At 37.2% G+C, this 26,978-nt stretch overlaps 1 long non-coding RNA gene across 3 annotated transcripts; it reads right to left on the reverse strand.

The window, feature by feature from the left end:
- Positions 1–1,832: 1,832 nt before the first annotated feature.
- Positions 1,833–25,537, reverse strand: LOC115282298. Of its 3 annotated transcripts, none has more exons than XR_003904578.1 (4): positions 25,418–25,537; positions 3,908–4,259; positions 2,401–2,544; positions 1,833–2,291 (listed from the first exon to the last, which is right to left on the reverse strand). It is a non-coding gene; the product is annotated as an uncharacterized LOC115282298 (long non-coding RNA). The 3 variants fall into 3 exon arrangements; XR_003904579.1 differs by lacking the exon at positions 3,908–4,259 and adding an exon at positions 17,417–17,530; XR_003904580.1 differs by lacking the exon at positions 3,908–4,259.
- Positions 25,538–26,978: the final 1,441 nt, after the last annotated feature.

A 26,978-nucleotide genomic window follows, 5' to 3' on the forward strand; every position in this document is an offset into this window, starting at 1 on the left:
CCTGCTTCTCTTTCCACTCGCCATGCCGTAGTACCTCTTTCTCCTCAGAAGTGGTGTTAAAATTGGATGAGACCAATGGTAGTGAGGTACCCTGCAGACTTGACTGCCGTTCAAAGTTGAAGTCCTCTCAGTATTAAGTGAGTTTTTGTTCTAACGTATATTAAGTGTAGGACACTGTTTCAGGGAATGGAATTATAACAAAATAGGATTGAAACTTGAAAATAGAACCTCTACCAGTTCATTACTCTATCAAGGATGACAAATGCATAGCACATGGGATGCTGCTCCCTGTCCCTGGCAGATAACACTGATTGATCAAAGTTAACACTAAAGATGAAACCTATTTTAAATACCCAATAGGTAGTGACCCTCTCGGCAGTGGGCAGCAGTGGGCAGCCCGTCAGTCTCATAAAATACACAATAGGGAAAGGATAGTCTCTTCAATAAATGGTGCTGGGAAAACTGGATATTCACATGCAAGAAAGACAATTGGACCTATGTCTTAGACCACCCATAGCAATTAAATAGAAATGGATTAAGGAGTTTAAGAGCTGAAACAATAACAATTCTAGTATAAAACATACAGAGTAAGCATCCTGAAATTAGTCTTGAAAATGATCTTTTGGATTTAACACCAAAGCAAAAGCAACAAAAGCAAAAATAAATGAACATGATGTACCAAACTAGAAAGCTTCTGCACAGTAAAGTAAATCATCAACACAATGAAAATACAACCTGTTAAGTCAGAGAAAATATTTGCAAAGCATCTACCTGATCAGGAATTAATACCCAAAATGTATAAAGAACCCTTATAGCTCAATAGCAAAAACACAAACAATCCTTTTAAAAAATGGGCAGAGGACTTGAATAGACCTTATTTTCTTAAGAAAACCTGAAAATGACCAACAGGTCCATGGAAAGGTGGTCACTATCAGTAATCATCAGGGAAATGCAAATCAAAAGTACAATGAAATATCACCTCACATGTGTTAGAATGTCTGTTGTCATAAAGATAAAAGGTGTTGGTGAGGCTGTGGAGAAAAGAGGACCTTGGTGCATGACTGTTGCACATCTAAAATGGCACAGCCACTATGGAAAACAATAGGGAGGTTGCTCAAAAAATTAAAAATAGAACTACCTTATGATCCAGCAATTCCACTTCTAGGTATATAGCCAAAGAAAATGAAATCATTTTCTCAAAGAGATGTCTGCCCTCCCATGTTTATTGCAACATTATTCACAGTAGCCAGGATATGTACAACCTATATGCTTAGTGATGGATGAGTGGATATAGAAGATGTGATATATTACACATACACACAGGAATATTAGTCAGCCATGAGAAAGAAGGAAATGCTGCCATTTGTGATCACATGGATAAACTGAGTGCATTATGCTAAGTGAAATAATCCGTATAGAAAAAGACTAATATTGGATGGTATTAGTCTTTTGGACTTATATGTGGAACCAAAAAAAAAAAAAAAGCCAACCTCAGAAAAATAGTAGAAAACTCATGGCCAGGGACTGGGGTGTAGGGGAAATAGGGAGATGTTGGTAAAAGAATATAAGCTCTCAGCTGCTAAGACAGAGTTTCTAATGTACAACATGGTGACTGTAGTTGATAACACTTTATTGTATAATTGAAATTTGCTATGAGTAGAATTGTTGTCACCAGAACATATATGTGAGGGTGATGAGATGTGTTAATTAACTAGATAGGAGGAGGCATTTCATGATACATACATATATGAAATCATCAAAATATTCACTTTAAATATCCTGTAATTTTGTCAGTTAAACTTCAGTAAAGCTGAAAAGAAAGAAGATACCAATTTGAAGTTCTTGCATTGAATTATATCTACTTTTTTATTTTCAGATAACAACAAAAGTCATTGGTCACTTTCTTCCTAGAGGACAGAACTGCACTCTTTCAAAAACAGCCTTTTAAAATGTACGGTCCAGGGTACTTTGCAGTCAAAAGAACTCTTCTTTCTCAAATTAAGTTATCTCCTATCCTGGTGAACTGGGATGGGTCATATCCAGGGCTTCTCGACCGTTATCTCAAATGTCCTGTTCTGACTGTGCCGCCTTTTTCTCTCGGCCACTCTCACTCTTGTCATTTACTCTTTCTCTTTCTCCTTTTTCCATCTTTGTCTCTCTCAAAGGCATAATTAACACATCTTGCATTTAGAAACGAAATCCTGCAGAGTGCACTATTATACTGCGAATAATGACTGTGCCCAGAGCCGTAAGACTGCCGTTTGGAGGAAGAAGTTTAATGCTCTGCACATCTGCAATAAATAAATCAAATGAATGGTTGTTGATTTTGTTCCATGATTCCTGCAACAAATACCAATTTTGATCAAAGAGGTTGCTTAATGTTTTCTTTCCAGCAAATACCTTACTGCAGTCATGACTGCCAGCATTGGAAAGACATCCATTGTTTTCTTACAATGCAAAGGAAAACACTTCTAGTGAGTTCCAGGGATCTGTTGGTATACAATACATCTCCAAAGAACTTAAGATGCTGAGATTGTAAGGTGTCTGAAAGAAAATTAAAATTCTCATTGGTCAGGTTTACCCAGACAAAATGGACAACACTGGTGACTGTGTGAGAAACTGGATGAATCTAATCAGACAATCTAAATTATGTCATTTTTACTGATTTTTTTTTGTCCTGATGAACATGACAATTTGCCTTACTTACTACTGTTTTAAAACTGTAGAAATAGTGAATTTTGAGGACAATTTAGTCTAGTCCCCTGTTTCCAGAACACCATGTCCTATACCCAAAAACAAAACAAAACAAAACCTTAATAAGCTTTTATCATAATATCAGACCCTGGTAATTGCAGAGGCATTTCAGGATGAATAGATTACACTGCCTTTTATTATGAGTTAGTTATCCCTTTCAGGTCACATGGGTATTTCTACTTTTAGGCATCTTTAGGAAAAGAATTTTCATGACTTCTTCACATTATCCAGATGTTCCAAGAAAGCAGTTCGACTTCACTTATATTTCTATGCATCTGTAATTATTATGAGGGGATTAGCGGGGGAAAGAAACCCTTAGTTCTCAGCTTCTGCCTGAAGAAATAATTGTTATTTCCCTCTGCAACCAGGGAAAAGGTTGTACTGAACTAATGAAAAGAATCAAAATGCATTTGTTACACAATTGCTTAGGATGAAATCTGTTTGGCATAAATTCAATTAGGCATTTATTTGAGAGACACGCTTCTCCATCTGTAGCAGTAGAACTGGCCATGTCAGCGGGATCAGCTACTGGGATTCCCCTGTTAGGTTCCACCTATAACTTTTATTCATTCAACCTAAGTAGGTCTTAACACACAGTAGTGTGTGCTTATATAGTTCTACAGGTATTTGTTTGCTTTTTTCCCCCCAGCAAGATCTTAGTATTATGTACTCTTTAGAATAAATGATATGTATGATTTGTATGTCATTTTAGACTACCAGGGTATTTAAAGCAATGAATTCAAAGCACACTGCAAAGTGAAACATGAAGGAAACAAGGTGGGATTAATCTAAGTGTTCAGTATACAGAATGATCAGGAAATGCTGCCCACTGGTCAGTTTGGTCGTAGGACAGCAAGTCAGAGAATGGAAACAGTCATGTACTTCTATTTTGTAAACTTCAAAGTGCTGAGAAGTTGCTTCAAAAAAAATCTATCTCTAGTTTTTAAGTAGTATAGTGCACAATGACTAACACAGGGACACAGAAGATCTTACATACTCAAAATTGAAGCGTGGGATCAGATTAACATAGGAAAATGAGTCAAAATTCTGTCTAATATGGGAGATAATGTTATTTACCCAAGTCCCTATAGTTTTGTTGTCTTGAAGGCATTTGAGATCATAGGAAAGCCTGTCCATCACACTTGAACTCTACCTTTTGACGTATCTGCCTTCTCCAAGATGGTTGGACTACACATGCACAGGGCTTTCTTCGCTACCATTGGGGGTCTCTCGTGCATTCTTTCAGCAGCTCTGAGTCCTCTCAAATCGCTGTCTCTTTTAGGGCTTTATATGAGGATCAAGGAGTCCTCATTGGATCCTATAGGAATATTTATTTTACATACAAACCAGATAGGTGCCCTTTCCAGAGTCTTCTCTTGGCCGGTAAGTTGGGGTGATTGCTTGTGGTGTTGCATATTGGGAGTCCTTGAATAATTTGGTAGCATATTAAAGATGTAGAAGAGGTGGTGGCAGGGGATGAGATAGGTAACACTCTTGGTTTCTTCCTAAAGAAATAAGAAAGGAAGCTAATCCACCTTTTAGACTGTCGCATACCTTTCTCCTTGAGAGCTGTCTTAAACATTAATTAATCTGTATGAAAATGTTAGGCAAGGAGGCAGGTAGGAGTGTGAAGGAGCAGAGAGAGTGATTTGCTTTTATAGATAGTAAGTGAACTCACAACATGATTTAGTGTCATTCAGACTTGGATTTAAATCGTAGCTCCACTCTTCGCTTCCTTGGGCTGCTTACTCTTTTTTTTTTTTCTTTTTTCCTTCAGTGCCAGGAACCTTCTTGCTACATTTTTCTAGATGGTGGCTACTCAACCATTGGATCTCAGCTTAAATACCACCTCTTCTGAGATCCCTTCTCTGAGCCCCTGGTCTAGGTTAAATCACCCCCCTCCAATAGGGAAGGCCTCCCTTAGCACCCTTTAGTAACCTGCATCATTTGTAAATGAGGGAAAAGATTTTGTTTTTCTTTTTCATCACTGTATCCAGCATCTAGGACAGTAGTTCATATCTGATAGATTTTTCAATTAAAAGGTATTAATGAAGGGCTTAACCTTAGAGAACTTGAGTTTCTTCAACTGTGAAGTAGGTATAATGCCAGTGCTGAGAGATTTAGAATACATATGTAAAATGCTAACATGATGCTTGGCCAGCAGGAAAACTCATTTGAACTTTCAGCTTATCATTCATTTTAAGATGCAACCTTCTCCATTTTTACACCTTTGAACTTGGAATATATGTGTTACTTGAGAGGATATTATAGTTTACATTTTGTCTTTCTTCATAATGGTACATAAGATTGTATATCTTAGCTTTAATAAAATATGGTGGTTCCTCTTGGTTCCCATAGTAAATGGTTGTAAACCTTGGCACCACTTCAATTTTTTTTTTATATAAGCATAGATAGTATTTGTGTTTTAAGCACTCAGTATAAAATAGAGCCTAAAATTAAGAAGTAAGGTGGATGTACAGCATGCACATTAGAATATGCCATCTTAATGACCTCATGACCCCATTTTACAGATCAGGGAACTGAGGCACAAAGAAGGTTGATAACCCATCCAGGTTCACACAGTGAGTTGTAGAGCTGGCATTTGCTCTAAGAGTCAAATCTTTATTATCTAAGAAAGGATCTTATAAGTCAGAAGCTGATATAAATGCATAGACACTTAAAGCCTACACATAAAAAATCATAAACAAAATTGGAATATCAACAAAGTGGTGAAAAAATGCCACTCCACTTGACAGTATGTTTTGTAAAGGAGTAAAAGTGCATTTTAATGTCTGATTTGTATTGAAAAAGATGCCAATTTCGGTCTTTTTCATACTTAGAAAATAAAGGAATCAACCACTAATGACTAGTTAATACTTAAATCCTGCTTGTTCTAGAAGTTACTTATAAAGTACTTATAAGAGGACATAAAATACAGAAAGCTACTAGAGTCTAAGGATATTCAATGAAGCCAGAAACTTGTAAAAATGCAGACCAAAAAATATTGTTGTAAAATGGCCTTCTTAAAATATTAAAATTATTATAGCAATGACTTTCAAAAAAACTTTTTCCTATATAACCCTTGCATATAGTGATAGCATCTCAAAACACAATTCTGTGCATGTACTTCTATGTACTATCAATGAATGTGGAAATTTAGCTAGATACAAGGTAAACATACAAAGTTGGTAATAATTGTAAATGAAACAATATACAGACTACAGTGGATGAAAAGGAATCCTTATTTCATAATTGCAACAGAAGATTAAAAACCCAGCAATAACCTTAACCAAGACCACATGGCATCTGTATCAAGAAAATTTATTAATGCTTCCAGGGGATATTAAAGAAAGACCAAATTAAAAAAAAAAATGAAACACTGGGAAGTCCATCTAAACTGATAGGAAGTTTCAATATGATAAAGTTGTAATGTCATATTTAAATTTTTATTTATATAAAAGCTCAACTTTGTCTATGGTAGTGAAGATACAGGCATATAATATAAATATATTTTGGTTAACTTGACTAAGTGATCCCAAAGTTAAAATGAATATGTAGAAAATCACTATCTTGGAGAGGATTTTATCAACCTAAAGCCAATAAAGCAATTAAAATTCATTAATATCAATAAAATATTTAAATTCCCTTAAAACATTAATGAACAAAGTGGAGATGTCAACAAACTGGAGAAAATAGGCCAAAAAATGAACATTGTAGAACAGAGAAACTGGAGAATCACTTATGTACCAGTTCCAGTCTTTGAGGTTTGTCCTAGGAGGGTTGAATCGTGGGACTTTGAGCTCCCATGAGCTTGGAGAGAGTCTTCAGCAGAAAAGCAGAGAAATGCTAATCAAGATGGGAAGCTGTCCATGCCACTGCAGGTGGACTCAGAGGGTGAGAGTGATATGCGGCAGAGAAAAATCAGTATTTGCTATGAGGGAGAAATGTCTTGATAAAATTCAGCAGAAAATACTAGACAAAAACTATGGAGAATATCATTATGTAAAAAAAAAATGCACTTGTTAAAGACTGGAAAGAAGCAGAGCAAAACATTAGAAGTGAATATCTTGGGTTCTAGGACTGTCACATTTTGTTTATAATTGCAGTAGAAATAAGAGTTGTTATTGTTACTTTTTTTAGAACTAGGGTTGGCAAATGAATCAATCTGTTTTTGCAAAAAAAGTAAAGTTTTATTGGTCACATAGCTATACCAATTCATTTACGTGTTGTCTGGCTGATTTTGCTACAACTGGAGTTGAGTGGTTGCATCAGAGATTAAAAATGTGATATACTTATTGTCTGGCTTTTTATAGAAAAGCTTTGCCGATCCCTGCCTTAGAAAAGTATACTGAACTATACTGAACTACTAAGATAATCTGAGCACAATTTGAGGACCTACTGGAGGTATGTGGGGTAGGGGGAACCACTGTATTTATGTAATGCACATGAGATAATTTAGGTAGATACAATTAATCATCTCTTCTCAGGGAACAATGGAATTCACCTTTCCTATATTTGGATTGCTGACGTTTTAGAGCACAGACTGGAAAAATTTGAGGACATCCACCATTCTTGAAACATTTCAATCAGTGTTTGAGTTTCAAATCAATACTATCTTGAAATTATGTGAAGACAATGAAGTGGTTAATGAGAAAATTCTTTCTCAAAATTGGGTTTGAAAGCTGAATTAAATGATTTCATTAAGAAAATTGGGCCCCTAAACACTCAAAGGGAGCAGGTCTCTTTTGAGAATGGATAATTCCAGAAAGGAGGCAGAGAAAGTAGAAGGTAAATCTAGGAATATTTTGGTGCCTGAAGATAAGGAAGTGTTCAAAAAGTATTGAGAGCATGTAAAATAGATGCAAAACTACATTGTTGAGTTTCCCACTGGCTAAATTTGGGACACTTTAAGCATGAAAAATAATGGTTATGGAATATGATACAATAAAAAATATATGAACCTACAATGATAAAAAATGAGGGAGGAGAATTGAAATACCTTTTTTTAAAAGTCATTTTGAGAGAGAGAGAGAGAGAGAGAGAGAGAGAGAGAGAGAGAGAGAGAGAATGTGTGTGTGTGTGTGTGTGTGTGTGTGAGTGAGCAAGCAAGCAAGCGAGCATGAGAGAGGGGCAGAGAGAGAAGGGGAGAGAGAATCCCAACAGGCTCAGTGCTGTCAGCATGGAGCCCAAAGCAGGGCTCCAACTCACAAACTGAGATCATACCTGAGCCGAAATCATGAGTTGGATGCTTAACTGACTGAGCCAACCAAGGGCCGCTGAAATACTTTCCTTTATAGAAGAATGCCAGTTAATATATATGGAAGAAATGATAGCATTAGAATAATAATCAATTTGGTACTACTTATATGGCAGTTCAGGCCAGAATCATCAAGGATGCTAAAATTATTTGGTAACATGTTAATGAACAGGGTGTTTCATGGTCTCAAAATATCCCCCAATTGACTGCTTCTTAAATGACAGGGAAAGGACACTTTATAATGAAAAGATCTGACAGGATACCACCTTAATCAAATCGTCAAGCTTAGCCCCCATTAATAGAACAAATCAATAGTATGTGCCTTCAAATGTGATTCAGAGAAAATTACCCAACATTACCTATGTAGTATTTTTACCAAAAATGTTTAATCTCTATTTAATCATGAGGAAGTAATGAGACAGATCCAAAATATGGGACAGTCCAATAGTCAAGTGACCTAAACTATTAAAAATGTCAATATCATGAAAGCTAGTTTTAGATTTAAAAAGATTCTTTTGGTTTATGGAAAACTGGAAATATATGACCAAATGAAATGTATGACCTTTGATGAGATTCTGGATTCGATGGGGGAAAACAGATATAAAGGACATTGGGGAAAACTGAATATACATTAAATTTTTTAAATGTTTATTAATTTGAGAGAGAGAGAGTGAGGGAGGGAGAGAGAGGGACAGAGCACGAGCAGGAGGGGCAGAGAGAGGGAGACACAGGCTCCAGGCTCTGAGCTCTCATTACAGAACCTGATGCAGGACTCATACTCACGAACCATGAGATCATACCTGAGTCAAAGTCAGACATTTAACCGACTGAGCCACACAGGTGCCCTAAATACAGAATTTTTATATGACGTTTTTGAATCTGTATTAAGTTCTTGACTTTTTAATGACCTTGTGGTTATATACGAGAGTGTACTTGTTCATGGGAGATGCATGCTAAGGCATTTAGGGGTGAAATATTATATCTGTTATATTCTGCACATAGCTCAGAAAGGAGAAGACGAATAGGACAATGTAGCAGAAGAGCTAACATTCCAAATTTTTCTTTATTTAAATTCCTTATTTAAGTTGTATTTGTTTCTTAATATCTTGGAAAAATATTCTTGGAAATATTTATCACATGACTACCATGTTTAAGGACCTTTAATGGGTAGTAGATCACAAAAAGCCATAAAACATGGGATCCAGTTTTCCAGAAGGCATCTATTTGCATGGCAAATATTTTCTAAATAGTGTATTTTAGATGTTAAATAGGTATGGTAAGAGTTTAGGGGAGAAAGAAATTTCTGGGTTGAACTAATTTGATAGGTTGCAGGTAGTTGGTGAGTCCTGAAGGAAGTTGAGTTGGATGCTTAACTGACTGAGCCAACCAAGGGCTATGCCACCATTTGCTATGCTGGAAACTAAAAAATACTCACCTTCATGGTAAAATCTCTCAAACCTAAATTCGGATGAGCTCACACTGCAAAATCCCAAATGTATTGGCCATATTTCTAAAATTTTCTATTATTCTTCCTCTGGTCAGCTAAAGAAATAATGGAAAATAGTCTTCTAATCATTTGAGGTCTGGGCAGTTCTTACAAATGCAATTATTTCCTATCTAATAAGAGATACATTGCAGGTTGCTCTAATGTCTTGTTGGATCTCAGCAACATTCTATCCCTTCTGTGCTTTTCTCTTTATCAGGGGAGGCTAAAAGCCTACAAACTATATTTCTCAGAATTCCTTGCCAGCTGGCTTCTGGTTAAGTTCTTCCTAACCAGACACTTAAAGGGATATTGGAAAGTAGGAAAAAGGAAGATACAGAAAAAAAGCAGCAGGTACTCCTATGTTTGGTGATTTCTCAGAAGAATGAGCTCTTGAGGTTCTGCTCAGGTAGAGGGTTCCATGAAGTACGGTGTCAGCAGACAATCCAACAACATCAGCAGTATGGTGCTACTTGTTACGGCTTTGGTAAGGGCAGCATGGCTGCAGTAGACACTTTAGTGCCTCAGCAGCATAGCTCTGTGGACTGAGGCTCTGACAGTACCAGTGATGGCAGGCAACAGTGGAGAATGTCTTTGGACTTAATAGCGGTATCAGCAGAAGGGTGGTATCTTAGCTTTCTACCAAGTAGCAGAACCGTAGTTTGAACAACAGCAGTGGATGCTTCCAACATCAGTGACACAGCAATTAGGGGCTTTGAGTAACACAATTTTCCCATTGGTTCCTCCAGTCCTATTATACAAGAGGTTTCTGTCATTATTGATATGTGAACAAACTATTCTCATTTTTTCCTGCAGCTATTCCAACACTTGGGAAAAATGGTATTAAATACTTTCTACTTAAAATACTGGAGCCAATTCTGTTAATTTGGCTAGACACTGAGATATAGGTGTTTGAGCATTTGTATGTAACTGGGTTTAGGACTTGGAGTCCTGGGAGCAGCAGGTTTTAGGCACGATTCTGTACATTTTTCTTCACGATAGCAATAGCATTGCTGGGGATTTACCCAAGAGAGACAGAAATGCTGATGGATAGGAGCACATGTACCCCAATGTTCATAGCAGCAATGTCAACAATAGCCAAAACATGGAAAGAGCCTAAATGTCCATCACCTGATGAGTGGATCAAGAAGATGTGGTATATATTCACGATGGAGTACTACATGGCAATGAGAGGGAATGACATATGGCCCTTTGTAGGAAAGTGGGTGGACCTTGAGGGTGTCATGCTGAGCGAAGTAAGCCAGGCAGAGAATGACAGAAACCATATGTTTGTACTCATAGGTCTAGCAGGAAAACAGGAGAGACCTAATGGAGAACCAGGGGGAGCGGAGGAGGGAGAGAGAGTTGGGGAGAGGGATGCGAAACTTGAGAGACTATTGAATGCTGAGAATGAACTGAGAGTTGAAGGGGAAGGGGGAGGGGGGAAAAGAGGTGGTGGTGATGGTGGAGGGCACTTGAGGGGAAGAGCACTGGGTGTTGTATGGAAAACAATTTGACAATAAAATATTATGGAAAAAAATATTTTTAAGACCTTGAAATTTGGTTAACTCATTTAGATAATTTTCTGATGTGTTTTCTGCTGTGGCAATGGTATTGACTATCAAGAAAGCATGGAGGAAACATTAGCAGTGGGTGTGGGTTGGTTAGATGACACCTATGTACCTTTGGGGTTTCTCCTGATAACATTTATATGGCACCTCCAAAGTGCCGACACTGAACTATAGGACTTCACATTTTTTATCTCAATAGTCTACTTCTTTCCCCCCAAAACTAAAAATAAAACCCCTGGTCCTGTGGGTATTATCATTTCTTCCACGGAGATAAGAAATTATTGATACCTCGAGCACTGTTTAAGTCAAAATCCCTGGCCGCTATCATTATTAGAGTATCTTAGGGTACCTACTAAAAATCAGGGTCCAGGAGCCGACTGTATACCTAGTTATCAGTAATCTCTGAGTTGCACCTTGGAAGTACCTGCTTGTTAACAAGCATCCAAGGTGATTCTTATAACCCCCCTAAAATCTGAGAAGCTCTATGAGAGAGAATTAGTAAGTTACTCCAGGTCAGAGGAGGAGAGATCCCATGTGAACTTGGTCTGACTTGAAATCCCATATTTTTCTCACCCCATTTATGTAGTCCCACCTTCTCACAGAAGGAATGATTTAGCAAAGGTGAGATCCCAAATGCTGTAAACTTAATGTTTTACATTTGATGATCTTTAAGGTATTTAAAAAACTTTAAGGTATTTTCACCCAATTTGCCCATTTACCAAAGCTCATGGTTTGATCAAATAGACTTTTTTGTTCACATTTTTTGTTCAGATTTAGTCTGAGTGCTGTCTCATCTTTCTCTTCTCTCGGCAAGTTTTGAAATAACTCAAATTATCCATCATAAAACACATTCCCAGACTGTACCCCATGTCAATTTGCCACACTTATTACTTCTGAAATGAAAGGCAATTTGCCTTCTATCTTCTCTATTTTTCCAATAGCCTGCTTGTCATTTGTTGCTTTGACTTTTCTGCTATTATTTCATCTAACTTAGCAATCTTGTTCATCAGACATTTATTGACAGCCTATGTTGTTCACACTGTCCTAGGCCCTGTGGGAAACACAAACTCTGCCTCTAGGGGGCAAGTTCTCCAAAGCTTGTGTTGGTGGAAACCTGTATCCCTGTCATGCTGCTTTTGGAATGAAGTTGATACAAATCATCCTCTCACCTTTAAAATTATCTAAATTGACAACCAATGGCTCATCTTTTTCTCAGTTAAGACATTAGTAAAAATGTCACCAAATCTGCTAGGCAAGGAAGTTGAAGTTTCCTGTGTTAACTGTAATTGATGTCAAAGATGTGATAAAGATCTCGTCCCCTGACACAGTCCCCAAGACTGGGACCACAAGCTGATCCGTTTATCTTTCTAGTGTCTTCAGGTAAGCACAATGTTTTCAGAATTTGAAATTGTCTACCACAGAAAAGTCTCATTTTAAAGGAAGAGATCACCGCAGTGCCATGCCTTACAGACCTTACAGAGCTGTGGCAATGATTAAGTGAAGTTTTGCATCTAAGATGCTCAGGACAGTTTCTAGCTGGAAGTAAGAGCACTGTAAGTGTGAGCTACTTTAAAATTGAGGGCTGAGCGGATAGGAAGCATTTTCAAAATGTGGAAACAAGCTTATAAAACATTTAATAAATGTTTCAACACATTTATGGGAATGTGCATGTGGGAGAGAATAAAAATAAGACCTGGTTTTAACTTAATATCAAGCTACTTGCTATCTAGATTTGTATAAATATATACATAAATATATATGGTATAATTTAAAATTTTTTAATGTTTTATTTATTTTTGAGAGAGAGAGAAAGAGACAGTAAGAGCAGGGGAAAGACAGAGAGGGAGAGACAGGATCCGAAGACAGGCTCCAGGTTCTGATGTAGCTATAAGCACAGAGCCTGATGCAGGGCTCAAACCCACACAGTGAGATCATGACCTGATCTGAAGTTGGACGCTCAACCAACTGAGCCATCCAGGTACCCCTATATGGTATTATTTTTAATGATTATAAATAAAGACTCAAGTTCTGGGATGTGTTCAAATGATGATGATAAAGACATGATTAATATAACACAATATTTTTTTATGTGGCTTTATGGTTTAACATGCTTTTACAAACACTTTCACATCTAATTCTTATAATAATTTGGTGGGGCGGGTATTCTTAGGGATAATTGAGAATTGATTTGTCCATGGTTCTAAGCTCTTAGGAGGCAGAGCTAGTATATAAACCTAGGTTATTTTATATTTTGTTATTTCTCCTATATTCCAAGGTTGAATTTGGATAAGTGATATGAGAGAAGTGTAAACTATCCCTTGGCTTTTAAGGGACAGTTCTGCGAAGAAGATGGAGACCATCTGTCTGGATTAAAAAGGCTTCTTAATACACATGCACAGAAGCCATCTTTGTTCTTTGGGTTTTTATGTGATACAACAAAGCATTCTCCACTGCCTGTTAATACACCAACATAAAATTCTTAACCCGTATTCAAGTGTGATTGATGATTATATGATACTATTATGAAAATAATAAGTTAATTTCATTAATTAGTTGATAATATCTCAACTCAGTCCTACTAATTGGAAAATTAGCTTGAAAATGTTGGTAAAAAATACAGCAATATAGTCATGTTGTTTTGGACCTAGTTAAAAGAATTAAATATTTAAATCGCTATATTTTCTAATTAAGCATCTTCCTAGGATACCCTTAGAGAAAACACTGAGAGGAGGAAAATGCTCTCTGGTTTTTAAGCCAATAGTATTTAAACTGTGTTGTCTTTGAGGAAGGGAGGGAGGGGTGTGGGGGGGAGCAGGGCAGGGAGAAGGAGATGAAGAGAGGGAGAGAAAGAAATTTTAGTTTTAAAATTCATAATCAATGATGCCAGCATGATATAGATGCTTAAGGCTGAGTTTCTGGAGAAAACCATAAAACTAAATAATAGTGCCATTGGTTTTATTTTAAAATGATAAAGAACCTCTGTGCAAATATTGTTGAGAATGGGTGGCATTTTTTTCCTTCTCTCTTGAATCTGAAACAGTAAAAGAATCAAACTGTAATCTCTCTTCACAATAAAATTAAGAAATAGCTACAAATTCACTAACTCGGAAGAGCATTTGCCAATAATGGATGTAACAGCTAAAAACTGATATGTGATTCAAATGTAAACTCAAAGTGATATGGTCCAGCCATGGAGTAGGATCACAATCTAGCAGCCAGAAACCATTAAGAATTCAGTGGTACACTTCCTCCAGAAAGCCTAGCTTCTGCATTTGTAATCTGAATTCTCTAATCCTCTCTATCCTCTTAGAACTCAGTCCTACAGTTAACCCACCCTCTTTCCTGCTTCATGTATCCCCCTCCGTAATGGAATCAAGTCAGTGAGCATATGAACGAGTTAGTGCCAACATCCTAACATGTCCTTGATCCTGTAATTCTCTCTAACTGCACTTCATTTCTTGACTGTCTTTCCCCAAAAATGTTTTAGTTTTCCCCCTGACCTCAGCTTTACTGAGGTATAATTGACATACAACATTGTATAAGTTTAAGCTGTAGGCAATGATGTGATATCTGTATATATTGTGAAATGTTTACCACAATAAGATTAATTAGCTTATCCTTCACCACACATAATTACCATTCTGTTGTTATGGTGGCGACACTAAAGCTAACTTACAAGTACATAAAAAAGTATCAATTATAGTAACCATGCTGTACCCAGTAGTTATTCATCTTATAATGAAATATTTATACCATTTGACCAACATTGCTCCTTTTCCCCATTTTTCATCATCTGGAAATTACCATTCTGCCCTCTGCTTCTGGGAGTTCGGGTTTTCTAGATTTTATATGTAAATGAGATTATACAGTATTTGTCTTTTTTTCAGTTTGACTTATTTTCACTTAGCATTATGCTCTCAAAGTTTATCCATGTTGTTTCTAATAGCAGATTTTCTTTTTTTGTGGCTGAATACTGTTCCAAGATATATCTGTATTTATGTCTGTCTTTGTCCATTCACCCATCAGTAGGTACTTAGTTTGTTTCCATGTTTTGCTTAATATAAACAATGCTGCAGTGAACCTATGTCCTTAAGGTAATGATTTCATTTTCCTTGGAAATGTACCCAGAGGTGAAATCCCTGGATCATTTTGGTAGTTCTATTTTTTTTTATTATTTTAATGTTTATTTTTGAGAGACAGAGAGCATGAGCATGGGAGGGGCAGAGAGGGAGGGAGACAGAATCAGAAGCAGGCTCCAGGCTCCAAGCTGTCCACACAGAGCCCATCGCAGGGCTTAAACCTGCAAAACCATGAGCTCATGACTTGAGCTAAAGTCAGACTCTTAATCAACTGAGCCACCCAGGCACCCTTGGTAGTCTTATTTTTAATTTAAAAAAATCCCTACTGGTTTTTGTGTGGCTACACCAATTTACATTCCCTGCCCCCTCCCCTAGCAGTGCACCAGGGTTTCCTTTATTCCACAGCCTTGCCAGCATTTGCTGTCTTTGATTTTTTTAATTATTATTATAGTCATTCTAACAAGTGTGGTGATAGTTTATTGGTTTTTTGATTTGCATTTCCCTGGTGACTTGGTGTTGATCACATTTTCATGTATCTGCAGGTCATTTGTATGTCATCTTTGGAAAAATATCTACTGAAGTCTGCTCATTTTTTAATTGGATTTTTTTCTCTTGCTATTGAATTATGTGAGTCTCATATATTTTAGATATTAATCTCTTATCAGGTAGATAGTTTGCAAATATGTTTTCCCATTTTGTAGGTTGCCTTTTCATTTTGTTGATTCTTTTGCTTTGCAGAGTGTTTTAGTTTGATGCAGTCCCACTGGTTGATTTTTGCTTTTGCTGCTTATGTTTTTGATGTCGTACCCAAAAAAATCATTGCTAAGACCAGTGTCATGTAGCTTTTCCTGTTTTGTTTTTTCCAAAAATAGCAATGGTTTCATGTCTTAGATTTATGTCTTTAATCTAATTTTAGTTTATTTTTTATGAGTTGTATAAGATAGGGGTCCAGTTTCCTTCTTTTGCATAGGAATATCCAGTTTTCTCATTACCATTGATCAAAGAGACTATCCTTTCCCCATTGAATATTACTGTTTCCCTTGTCAAATGTTAATTGACTGTATATGTGTGGATTTATTGCTGGGTTCTTGATGCTGTCCTGTTGGTTTATATGTTTTTATGCCAGGACCATCCTATTTTGATTACTACAGCTTTGTAATATAGTTTGAATCAGGACGTGTGATGCCTCCAGCTCTGTTTTCTTGAGATTGCTTTGGTTATTGAAGTATTTTTATTCCATATGAATTTTATGATTGTTTGAAATGTTTGAAAAATGCCATTGGAATTTGGATGGAGATGGAATTGAATATAGATGGCTTTAGGTAGTACAGACATTTTAACAACATTAACCTTCTGATCCATAAACACAAGCTATCGTTCCATTGACATATTTTCTTCAGTTTCTTTCATCAATGTCCTGTGGTTGTTGATGTGTAGATCTTTGACTTCCTTTGGCTAAATTTATTTCTGAGTATTTTATTGCTTTTGATATTCTTGTACATGGGATTGTGATTATTTGTCTATATTTCCTTTTCCAATAGTTCATTTTTAGTGTATAGAAAATTGACTGATTTTTATTTGTTGACTTTATGTTCTCAAACGGTACTAAATTAATTTATTAGGTCTAAATGGATTTTTGGTGACTACTATAATTTTCTATTCAGTATTCAGTATTCAGACAATTTTACATCTTCCTAATTTGGATGCTTTTATTTCTTTTTCTTTCCTAATTGCTCTAAGGCTTCTAGTACTGTATTTAATAGGAGTGGTGAGAGTGGGCAATTTTGTCTTATCTTAGGGAAAGCTTTCAAACTTTCACTGTTGGGTATGATGTTAGCTGTGGGCTTGTCATATGTGACTTTTATACTGTAGAGATTTGTTCCTTCTATGTCCAAATTTTTGAAAGTTTATGTCATGAAGATATGTGGAAATTTGGTAAATGCTTTTCTGGATCTATTGAGATGATCATATGATTTTTGTCTTTTATTCTGTGAATGTGGTGTATCCCATTTGTGGATTCATAAACATTGAAACATCATTACATCTAGGGATAAATCCCATTTGATCATGCTGTATGATCCTTTGAATTTGGATTGCTAGTATTGAAAATGTCTGTGTCTGTATTCCTCCATGATATTGGCCTTTAGCTTTCCTTTCTTCTAGTGCCCTTATCTGGCTACAGCATTAGAGTAATGCTGGCCTCTTTAGTTTTGGGGGAGAATTTGAGAAGGAGTGGCAATAAATCTTCTTTAGTGTATTTTGTAGAATTCACCTGAAAAGCCATCTGGTTCCTGACTTTCATTTGTTTATATGTTCACTGGATTGGTCCCATGAGAGAGCAGGAAACATGATGCAGGAAGAAGGTCAGCAGTAGGACTGAAGACTTCTAAGACGAGAGGGGGTTAGAGGGATTCAGATTACAAATGGGGGAACTAGACTTTTCTGAGGAAAAAAACAACAATTCAGTACTGAATTAATTCTTAATTATTTCTGGCCCCTAGACTAGCACTACTCTCAAGTTGGACCACATGGGTTTGAGCTTGTATACCATCTGGCCTCCTGCCTTTGTCTCCAGCCTCACCCTGTGGATTACTAGGCCCTCATACATCCCCTCCCTCAATCTTTCTGGGCTGAGACATTCCTTATACTGGTCTGTTCCTCAGATGAGGCAGATTATATCTGGTCTTAGGGTTCATGTCCCCTGGACAGAATACCTCTTCCTGGCTTTTCAAAGGCAAGTTCTATATAATCCTTTCGGATGCAGTTGAAATGTTGCTTTTTCCAAGAGGACCTCATTGACCATCTCACCTGCCCCATGTCTCATTATTTCCATATTAGATTCTTGCTTATTTCGTTTTTAGAATTTACCAGACTGAAGTTAATCTTGTTTATATGTTGGCTTCTTTATTGACTATCTCTCCACCAACTGGGATGTAAACTAGAGAAAGGAAACCTGATGTATTGGTTTACTGCTATGTCCTCATGACCTGGAAAAGTGTCTAACATATTGAAGATGCTCAGTAGATTATTTGACAAGCAAATAAATGGATGAACAACACAGCCTTTGTGGCACTTTGTAAAATCACTTCTGCTGATTTCTCTCCTCCTCCCATTTTTTCCCCCATCTCCTACCACCTTTTCAGTCTGGCTGGTCTGTTTTCATAGTTGCTCATCACACAAGTATAGAAAGTGATCTGGCAAGAAACAGACTTTACTCAGAGTACAGAAAAAGAGAACGTGTGCTTGAGAAGAAGTATAAGCATCTAGATATTAATCATTTGACTTCTTCATAGACTTATATTTTTAAAAATCTAAACAAGGGCAAAAAATTTCTAAATACTAGTGAACTTGTCCTAAAAGTCATAAACAACGAGTCCCTTGTTAAAAATAAAGATGATCGGAGTGGGAGCCTGCCTAGAGAGAAGTAAGAAACACATTCTTAGGAGCCCAGTTTGATACTGTTAGTAATGCATGCCATATTTCCTTTTCCTGAGACAGCCTCCCTCCCCAAGGCTGAGATTGAGATCTTGTTGGAGATGGTAAGGCTGTGGCCCAATGGATTGGGACAAAGATTGAGGTGCCCAGTCACATGACTGGGGTGAAGCAGCACTCTGCTTTTGAAGTCCTCTTCTGATTCAGCTGGGCAAAAATTGATAATATAAACTACACAGAGGACCTGGGATCTTTGATCTTAAATCCAAAGGTGGGAATTCTGGAAATTAAGGTATCCCTCTAAGGGAAAGGACACTATTCTAAGCTCCCCCCTCACACTAACAATATTTTTAGCAAATAATAGGACCAGATAAAAATACATTTATGAATAAACAGTAATGTGTAAAGAATATGGGAATCTATATCATTACTACAAACTGTCAGAAGAGCTGTATACCTATACATAAATCTGTCAATCTTCCTTTCTTTGTCTTTTTCTTTCTTTCCTTCTCCCCCCACCCCGTCCCTTGTCCCTCTCTCTCTCTCTCTCTCTCTCTCTCTCTCTCTCTCTCTCTCTCTCTCTCTCTCTCTCTCCTTACTATAAACAGTAAAGAGGGAAGGACTGACAAAGCCATGAGAAATGAGGGGTATAAACATTTAATCAGAGTAGGTAATTTAATCTTTAGATGATATGGTAGGAAGAATAATGACATCCCTCTTTCCAAGAAATCCACGTCCTATCCCAGGAACCTGTGAATATATTACCTCATATGGCAAAGGGACTTTGCAGGTGGGATTAAGCTAAGGATCATGAGATACAGAGATTGTACTGAGTTACCCAGGTAGGCACAAGTAATCACAAGGTTCCTTACGTGAAGGAAGAAGAAGCATTAGAGAAAATACGGAAAGGTGGAAGCAGAGGTCAGAGAAGAAGGAAGAGGCTAAGCTGCTGGCTTTGAAGATGGAGGAAGGGCCATGAGCAAAGGAAAATAGGTGATCTCTAGAAGCAGGAAAAGATATGGAAACAATTTCTTCTCCAGAGTCCTCAGAAGGAATACAGCCCTGCCGACCCACGCTAGACTTCTGACCTCCAGAATAAGAAAATTTGTGCCATTGTAAGGCACTAAGCTTATGGTAGCTTGTTACAGAAGCAATAGGGAACTAATACAGATGACTTATTTATTTGGAAAGCCCACAATTATCAACTTAAAGTCTCTTAGAGATGAAAAAAATTCACAAGCGTTTGTACCTATAAATCAATATGTGGAAAACAGTAGTTTTTTTTTAATATGCCAACAGTAGTCACTTAGCAAATATAATGAAAGAACAGATCTGATTTACTACATCCACAGAAAATATAAACTTCCTTAGAATTAACATAGCCTAGAAATGGGATACTTCAGTGGTTCTTAATTTTGTCTGTATATTATAATCTGGGAGAATTAAAAATGCTGGTGCTCAGCCCTGATATTGGTCTGTTCTTAAGAGCTTCCCAGGGATTTCAGCAGGTAGCCAGATTTGAGAACCACTGGTAAACTCTATTTTGAGTTGGAGCTGGAGAATGCATGGGGTTATAGTCACTTCAGATAAGATGATCAAGCCCACACTTGAAGGTTGAGCATCTTGTAGAGAAGATGCTCACAGCAGTGAAAGGAGAATTCAATAGGCACTTTGCAGGGAGCACTGAAAAGATTTGGCAAAAAATTAAATGGAAAAGGAAGGCGGCTAATTCGGTGATTATTCAAAAGCTTCAAAACTGGCAGAATTTGATGTCATAGACTAATACAAACAGGTGTGTAAGGGAATAGATATCCATATTGAAGAAAAGATGTTGGCATGTAGAAATGGAAGAGATGGTGAGGAAAATGTGTGCATTCTTTAAGCAATTGACAACAGGCATTTGAGATCTCAGGAAAATTGGCATAACTAGAGACAAAAATTTAGGTATCATCAGCCCATAGATTAAGAAGTAAGAGGGAGAAAAATAGCTTCAGAGAAAAGCCTGTGAGAAAAGTAAGAGGGAACAGTGACCAAAAGAGAACAATAAGTAAATATAATAGGAGGTGTGCTACTATTACATAGAATTGCTACAACCAAGAGGAAATATAATTTTGGAAAGAGGTGTTCTACAGGTTCAAAAACAAAATTAAAGCAAATAAAAAAGAAGAAACAAGGTTAGAGAAAAGTCATTGGATTTGGCACTAGCAAAGCTATAAGGTAATTACCTGGAAAACCAAGTTAAGTGGCATTAGGTATAGAAAAGAAAGTGAAGGGGCACTTGGGTGGCTCAGTTGGTTAAGCAGCTGACTTCAGCTCAGATCATGATCTCACAGTCTGTGGGTTCGAGCTGCGCTTTGGGCTCTGTGCTGACAGCTCAGAGCCTGGAGCCTGCTTCAGATTCTGTGTCTCCCTCTCTCTCTGCCCCTCCCTGCTCCAGCTCTGTGTGTGTGTCTCTCTCTCTCAAAAATAAACATTTAAAAAAATTAAAAATAGAAAAAAAATGAAATCCATTATTGAAAGTACAAAGCATCTTCGGAATGATGGGTTTAGTCAATTGAATCTAAGAAATGGATGGCATTTCCTCTCTGACCAATTATATTCAATAAATATGTATTGAGCATGAAACACAATATGGAAAATACTGAGTTTGGAAAAGCATTATTTATGTTGCCTTAACGTGTTTATGATTTGGAACATGATTCTGTTGCTTTGATGGATATTTTGGTGGCTTTGTAGGCCACTGGTCACTTTGAATATTGTCAGTGAAAAAGTGCTGGCACATGCCAAAAGCCCAAGTAGAATAAGAATTCTCTTTCATCTGTTGCATCTGCAAACTGCCTCAAAACATGCAATATTGATTGATAGAACAACTTTTTGGCCATACTTTAAAAAATGCACTTTGTTTTTGAAGATGTTTCTGTGGGTATGTCTAATAGATTTACACTCTTGGTGGATAAAATTAGGGCTAGAAAGAATAGATGACTAGAATAAAATAGCATTTGGGAAGAGAAAGATCAGATTCTAGGACCTTTTAACGGACTTAAAAATGATGCTTCTATTTTGGTAGTATATAAAGAAACCTATACTCAGAGATCTCAAAATCTGTAATGGCGCAAACCCCCAAAAAGTTTTTCTGACTCATGAAGAAAATATAATAGGTTTGATCAGGGGGAGTCTGTCCTTCTTGTGACTCAGGGACCCAGGCTCCTTCCAGATCTCTGGTTCTTCAGTTCCTATGACCAGTTTCTCTTCTGCATTCAGTTGATGGAAGAAGAAACAGAGTAGTAAGGAGCCACACCCATTTCCAAAAAGCATCTGGAAAGTGATATAAATCATTTTTTTTAATCCACATTCCTTTAATGAGAATTATTTAATGGCCACCCATTGATGCAAGGTGGACTGTGTGGGAAAATGGATTTTATGAACAACACACATTTAAAAATCAATTTAATTCAGCATATTAATAGTAATTCTGAATTGATATATCTAGAAACTAGTTGCTAAGGGAGATGGCTGCTTGATCGCTAAGCCCCTTTGATTGTTTGATTTCATTTTGCAAATATACTGTAACCTGATGTTTTTTTAGTGGTACTTCCCACCTAGTATGTAATTTATTGATATGCACACTTTCTCATTGTCTGTAGAATACAGTGTACAAACATAGTAACATAAATTCTGCAAGTGTCACATCACTGCTGTGATTATTTGTAATGTTCTCACCTTTTCCTGCCTTGTCAGTGCTTTAACATGCAAGAGAGATATTTTTGAGGAAGAACTTTTGCTTAAGCAGTTTTATTAACAATAATAAAATACATCTCTCTGCAGACTTGTTTTGGGTGGGGCAGAGACAGCATCGATTTTCTGTAGCTAGAAAAATGCAGGTCTCAAGGACAAGTGGCAGAGACCAAAGCTTAGGCCACAGAGCAAGCCGCTGTGTTTATACGGTCATTGGCCCAGGGTGCTTGGCTCTGCAGTTTGTGTTGTAACATGGTAGATGCCAATTTTAATAAAGAAAAGGAAGACAAGCAGTGCTAAAATGCAAATATCTGAAGCATCCTCATGAAGTTGAGCTGATTAAATTGCTTATTATGCGGAAGACTCCAACAGAAGTAAGAAAGAATCAAGAATTTGTTGCCCAAAGCAGGTCTGATCATAGACTTACACCCTCCAGGTGGAATATATATCTTGAGTGCTTTTTCCAAGCAAGAGTAGAGATTGCTGTTTTTTCCCCCTGCATAATAATAACTGCAGAATGAAGGTGATGGGCTCATGGGTGCTCCCCATGGGTCAAAAATTCATTCTTTCTCTTTTTATTGCATCCATGCTGATGTATTTAATTTCACATAATGAATTGAGATGAAAGGAAAATAGAAATTGTGATAAAAATAATTTGGTATTTCATGAGAGTCTTTATTTTCAGAGAATTGTAGTCTCACAGGATCCCTGAACTTCATTGCCTCTCTCTCTGTCAGAGAATGTGACTGAAGCCTGGAAAAGGAAATATACTGTGAACATGCTTTGACTTACTAGATACCTTGTCCATAAAGTGAAAATACTTGTGGAGAAGGCTCTTAGAGGAGGATTATGATAGTTTCGATGAGCAGTATTGAATTCCCAGCTTTAAAGTAGAATCTGAGGCCAGCTATACTATGGTTCTCTTTTTTTGCTAAAAAATTTTTAATGTTCCTTAACATTCTGCATTTCATTGTGCTTTAGAGTACATACCAGTCATCAACTTATGGCCTTGTGGTTTGGATCCACTTAAAAAAAAAACTTAAAAAAAAAAAAGGTTTTTAAGTTCCAGTAAGCTAACATACAGTGTAATATTAGTTTCAGGTGTACAATATAACGATTCAACACTTCCATACATACCTAGTACTCATCACAACAAATGCACTTCTTAATCTCCGTCACCTATTTCAGTTATCCCCCTCCCCCGCCACCTCCCTTCTGGTAACCATCAATTCTCTATAGTTAAGAGTCTGTTTCTTGCTTTGCCTCTCTTTTTTCTCTTTGCTCATTTGTTTTATTAAATTCCACACATGAGTGAACCCATATAGTGTCTTTCTCTAATTTACTTCGATTAGCATAATACTCCCTAGCTTCATGTTTTTGCAGATGGCAAGATTTCATTCTTTTTATATGGCTGAGTAATATTCCATTGTATGTATGTGCCAAATCTACTTTTCTTTGTACTTCCTATTTCTGGAATTGAGTAGAAACCTTTCTCTGTGGCCGGCGGGAATAATGGTAGCTGGGTTTTGCCAGTAGAGGGCGCTGGAGGGCCGCTGCAAGTGGACGGGCTTGAGGACCAGGCCTTCCTGATTCTAGTGTTTTTCTTACAGCAGGCTATCACTCCCATAATGGTGAGTGGTTTCCCAGTGAATCTCACTCCCCCCCCCTCCCACGACCAGAGTGAGTGGCTTCCCAGGGAGTACCCCAGCAGCCATTCCCTCCTTGCTAACCTCCACCATTGACACCTCAGTTTTCTCCAGTCGATGGGACAGCCTTACCCTCTTCAAAGAGATCTGAATCTCAGCCCTGGGAAGGAGTGAGGCTCTTTCCCAGTTTGTTTCTCTCCTGAATACTTACTCTCAGCTCTAGAAGTGGTAGTTGTTTCCTGTATTTGCTATTCATATATTGTTTAGATTTCTCTTTACCCCTTTTGACAGTTAATCCCTTTTTCACCAGATAATAGTGTTTTATGTTAATTTTTTCTCTCCAGATTGCTAATGTAGTTTCTGTCTCCTGGATGGACTGTGACAGATATAGAGAGCTTCTAGAATTTTCTTTTGTGACAAGGTTGTCTGAGCGGAAATCTTAGGATCGCTTAGGATATTGGGAAAAGCACATATGGTCAGTTCTGTACTCTGCCCCTGTCGCCAGATGCCAGGAGTGCCTGGGTCTTGTTGGCAGGACCTTTTGATACTAGTGAATGGGTGTTATGTATTTTTTTAGACATTAAAAATCTATCTTGAAGTTCGGGCACCAGGCTGGCTCAGTCAGAGGAGCATGTGACTCTTGATCTCTGGGCTGCGAGTTCAGTTGGAGCCCTGTGTGGGATGTAGAAATTATGTAAATAAATAAAACTTTGAAAAACCTATTGTGAGGAAGTCACAACACTGGATGGGACCCCATGGGAAACCCTTTATTTCTAGATTTGCAGTTCTCTACTCTTTTGGCAAATGCCCGGCTGCTTTATATAGAATGTGGCATAGAGGCAGGAAGAAAGTGAACAGGGGAATGAGAAAGATGTAGTGAATATATTATGTTCATTCCGTCTGACTTGAGCTTATTCATTCCATTATCTACCTTTATTAAACTGGTGGAGACTACTAAGAATCTGAAATAGAGTGTTCTTTGTCTTCACTGTTTATTCTCCTGACAACTAGGTGACCCAAGTCATCTGTCCTCGAGAAATATTGTATCTAAAATGTACATTAGAATTACAACAAATATAGTATCTGAAATGTATATTTCAGAGTGATTTTTGTAAATGACGTGACATAGGTATTTATTGTCTCTTCAGGATAATGCAAACAAAAAACAGTCAAACGCCAAGGGATGAATTTACTAATACAGGAGACAGTATGAAGAAATTCTAGAACTAAATGAAGTACCATTCCAGCTATCTATGTCTGTTATAAAAAATTGCCCCAAAATTTAGCAACTAATTCTGTAACAACCACTAATCATCTTAACGGTTTCTGAGGGTCAGGGGTTTGGGAGAAGCTCAGTTGGGTGTTTCTGGCTTGGGGTTTCTTCTGAGGTTGCAGTTAAGATGTTGGCTCTAAAGACTTGCCTGGGCTTAAAGGATCGGATTCCAAGACGGCTCACTTACATGGCTGGCAAGTTGGTGTTGACTGTGGACAGGAGGCCACAGTTGCTCATTAACCAGACCCCTCTTAAGAGCTACCGGACTGGACTGTCCTCACAACATGGTGATTGGCTCCCTCCAGAATGAGCAATCCAAGAGACAGTAGAAACAAAGTCTTTGGAATTCTCTATTGTGACTTATACTTGAATCTGGAATTCTGGAATCACTCAGAACAACCCAGATAAAACGTAGAAGAGGGCTGCGCTAGGGCATTAACAGGAGGTGCATATCACCAGAGACCATGTTGGAGGCTGGCTACCACTAGGGCTGAAAGAAGAGATGAACAAATTAGGAAAACTACTGTCTTTCTGAAGACCAGTACTCTTAAAAATACCACTTCTCCCTGTGGAACTTGCATGGGATTCTCTCTCTCGGCCCCTCCCTGACTTGCATTTTCTCTCTCAAAATAAATAAACTTACGAAAAAGGAAAACGTTTTCTAAAAAATTGGGAGGTACCTGGGTGTCTCAGTCAGTTAAGTGTCTGACTTCAGCTTAGGTCATGAACTCACAGTTCATGGGTTCAAGGCCCACATCAGGTCCTGTGCTGGCAATGCGAGCCTGCTTGGGATTTTCTCCCTCCCCCTCCTCTCCCTCCTTGATTTGCATTTTCTCTCTCTCAATATAAATAAATAAACTTAAAAATGTTTTTAAAAATACTAATTCTCCCTATATTAATGTGTAAATTTAATACTATTTCAGTCAAATAGTAAATACATTACTTTCCAGTCAAGGATTTTGACAATTGCCCTCATTAATTAACTTGGAAAAATAATTGTCATTAACATTGGATGTACGAATATTGGTTTCTGTCATTGGTAGGACAGTTTGAGAAGACAATTGTAATAAGGACAACCCCACCTTGCATGAAAATTACACACAGGAAAGTTATGAGTGATCTATGTTTTAGTTGTGGAAGGCCAAAAAGCAGAAACCATCAAAGAATAGATTGCAAGATCTTACCATATCACTTTTTTTAAAACCTGCATGGCAAAATCATCATAGCAAGATTAAAAACATAATTGAAAAATTGGAAAAAATAACAGTATAAGTAAGGTTACTATTGTTAGTAAAAATGCTTATAAGTCACTAAGAAAATATTAATATCTTAATGGAAAAATTGGTTAAAAAAAGTATTTCTCATACAGCCACAGACAAAAATGCTGCAGATCAAGAAAAATGGGATAAAATATTTACTCCTCTTTATTATCAAAGAAATATAAATTTAAATTATGATAAAGTGTTTTAAAAGTGTTTTATTTTTTTTAAAGTAAAGATTAAGACTAAAAATTAAAAATGATTAATGCTCAGTGTTGACATGGATTTTGGGAGGTCAGCACTCTATATACACATTTTTTCAGGACCAGTTGTAATTATTCAGTTTTTTGGAAGGCACTATGTGCATGTCCTTTCAATGATCAGTTTTACTTCTATTACTTACACATTAATTTTAAGGAACTAAGTCATTATGTGTAGGATTCTTATTATTGAAATGTCAAACAAGACAAAGTAGGTATCTGTGAACTG

Source organism: Suricata suricatta, chromosome 17, assembly GCF_006229205.1.
Source record: "Suricata suricatta isolate VVHF042 chromosome 17, meerkat_22Aug2017_6uvM2_HiC, whole genome shotgun sequence".
Lineage (NCBI taxonomy): Eukaryota > Metazoa > Chordata > Mammalia > Carnivora > Herpestidae > Suricata > Suricata suricatta.